At 79.8% G+C, this 2,500-nt stretch overlaps 1 non-coding gene across 1 annotated transcript; it reads left to right on the forward strand.

The window, feature by feature from the left end:
* The first annotated feature begins 1,877 nt into the window (after positions 1–1,877).
* Positions 1,878–2,030, forward strand: LOC136002770 (5.8S ribosomal RNA). Its single transcript, XR_010608002.1, has one exon. It is a non-coding gene; the product is annotated as a 5.8S ribosomal RNA (ribosomal RNA).
* The last annotated feature ends 470 nt before the right edge of the window (positions 2,031–2,500 follow it).

Consider the following 2,500-nt stretch of genomic DNA (forward strand, 5'->3'; position numbering starts at 1 on the left):
CGGCGCCGGCTGGCGAACGGCGGCGGCGGCTCCCCCCCCCGCTTCCCGCCGCGCCTCTTCTTCTTGCCCGGAGCCCGGTGGAAGAAGAAGACGAGCCGGCGGGCGGGAGGGCTCGGCCGCCGCCGCCGCCGCCAACCTTCGGGTGGCGCGCGAGGCCCCCGCGCCGGGTCGCGTCCCGCTCCAGCGGCGGGCGGCCCGAGCCGCGCCTCTCCTGCCGGGTTCGGTGCCGGGCTACTGAGGGAAACCCCGGGTCCCGGGCCAGGAGGGCGCAGGTGGTGGCGGCGGACGTTCGGGCGCGCCCCCGCGGGCGGACGCTCCTCCGAGGGCGGCAGCGGGGGAGGCACCCCCGCGGGGCCCAGCAGGTCGTTTCCCTCGCCCCAGGGCCAGGTACCTAGCGTCCGCGCTTCCGCGGCCCTCCCTTCGGCGAGCCCGGGGGGTCGAAGGCCGCGAAGCCGGGCGGCGGTTTAAAGACTCGGGTGGCTCGGCGCGGCCCGCGAGGGGGTCGGGCGGCGGCGCGAGGCGGCGGGTTGCCCCCAGGGGGGCGGGAGTTGCTCCCGCGAGGCCCCTGGGAGTCCGTCGCCCGCTCGTCGTCCTCCCCTGAGGCGGGCGGCCGTGCCGGGGAGGGGGTCCCACTGCCCCCCCCCTCTCCGCGGTCCGGCCTCGGCGGAAGTCCGGGCCGCGGCGCGTTCGGCCGAAGGGCCGGCTCGCCTGCCTCGAAACGGGCGGCCCCGGCGGGAGGAAGCGCCGTCTCCGGCGCGCGCTCTCTCTCTCGCCGGGGCGGCGAGGCCCCGCGGCGGGGTCTCGCCCGGTAGGTCCGCGGGGCCCCACCGCCCCTCCGTGCCGTGGGCGCCGCGCGGCGCTCTCCGCTTCCCCCCGCCTCTCCTTGGCCCCCCTCGGCCGAGCGGCTCGGCGGTCTCCGGTCGCCCGCCGCCGTGCAGGGCGGCACCCCGGCCGAGCGGCGGCGGCGCCGCTCGCCGTTAACGGTCGTCCGGAAGACGCCCCCCGCCGCCTGCGGCCGGCCCGGCCCGGGCCCCGACCGTCGCTGTCCCGTCGCCCTTTCCCCGGGCCTCGCTCGCCGGGCGAGGCCGGCGCGCGCGGGCGTGTGGGCGTCGCGCTCGCGGTCTCTCCGCCCGCCAACGGCGGGGAGAGCCGGGCGCCGCCCCCGCTCCGTGGCCGTCCGCCCTCGGGTACGGCGAGCCGCCCTCGGGGAAGGGGGCCCAGGCGAGAAGCGGCGGCGGCGGTCCCGGGAGGGGCGAGCCGCGCCGGCGCGCGGGCCGGCGTCGTCCGGCGGGCCGCGGGCGGTGCGCGTCGCTGGCTCGGGTGTCCGGCGGTGTCCGCCTCCGGCGCGCGGGCGGCCGAGCCGAGGGAGCCGTCTCTCCGCCGTGGCGGGGGGTGAGGCGCGCGCGGGGGTGAAGCCGGCAGGCGTCGCGGGGCGTAGCCCGGCGTTCGGAGGGGGGCGCGTGCGTGGACCCGCGGGCCGCCCGGGCGCCGCTGCTCCCCGCAGCAGCGGCGTCCGCGCGCGCCGATTCGAGGTCGGGCGGTCGGCGCGCGGCCGGTGGCGCGCCGCGGCTTTCCGCGCGGAGGCCGGGCCGAGCCCGGGCGCCTGGGCCGCCTCCGAAGCGGACGAGGGGCGTGTGTCGGGAGCGCGTGCTCCCCGCCCTCGCCGCTCGGGGTTTTGGGCTGGCCGAGGCCTTCTTCCCGCGTTCCTTGGCAGCCTGCCTCTCTCGCTGTGCGTGTGCCGGTACGGTCAGCCGAGGCGAGGCCCTGACGCCGTCGCGCCGCGGGGCGGGCGGCGGGCCGTCCTCAGAGAGAGGGGCCGCTTTTCGGCGAGCGGTCCCGGCCCCCCCGCGCGCGCGGGGCGGCGCCGAAAGCCAGACAACTCTTAGCGGTGGATCACTCGGCTCGTGCGTCGATGAAGAACGCAGCTAGCTGCGAGAATTAATGTGAATTGCAGGACACATTGATCATCGACACTTCGAACGCACTTGCGGCCCCGGGTTCCTCCCGGGGCTACGCCTGTCTGAGCGTCGCTTGACGATCAATCGCCGGCCGGGCCGCCGCCCGCCTCTGGCGGCGGCGGCCGCAGGCAGCGGCGCGGCTGGGGTTGCCTCGCAGGCCCGTGCGCGCGCGGCGCCTTCCTTGCCGCCGCGGGGTCGGGGATCCGTTCCCCGCAGCCCGGCGGCGGCGGCGGCGGGCCGTGGCGTCCGAAGGCCTTCGTCCCCCTAAGTCGAGACTCGGGGAGCGCTCCGATGCTCCCCGCTCCCGGAGCGCCCGCTGTGCGGAGCTCGTCCCACCGTGGGGCCGCCGGGGTTTCGCCGGAGACCCCGCGCGGCGGTGGGGGAGAGACGTTAGTGTCGGGGCGTGGCGGGGGAGGCGCGGGCCTCGCCCCCGGCTTTCCCGCGCGGGCGGCTGTCTGCGGGTGGGTACCGCGGCGGTACCGTGCCGTGCTGCCGCGCGCGCGAGCGAGCGCCGGGGACGGGGATAGCCTCCGCGCGGCGCG

The sequence above is a fragment of the Caloenas nicobarica genome, unplaced genomic scaffold (assembly GCF_036013445.1).
Source record: "Caloenas nicobarica isolate bCalNic1 unplaced genomic scaffold, bCalNic1.hap1 Scaffold_282, whole genome shotgun sequence".
Lineage (NCBI taxonomy): Eukaryota > Metazoa > Chordata > Aves > Columbiformes > Columbidae > Caloenas > Caloenas nicobarica.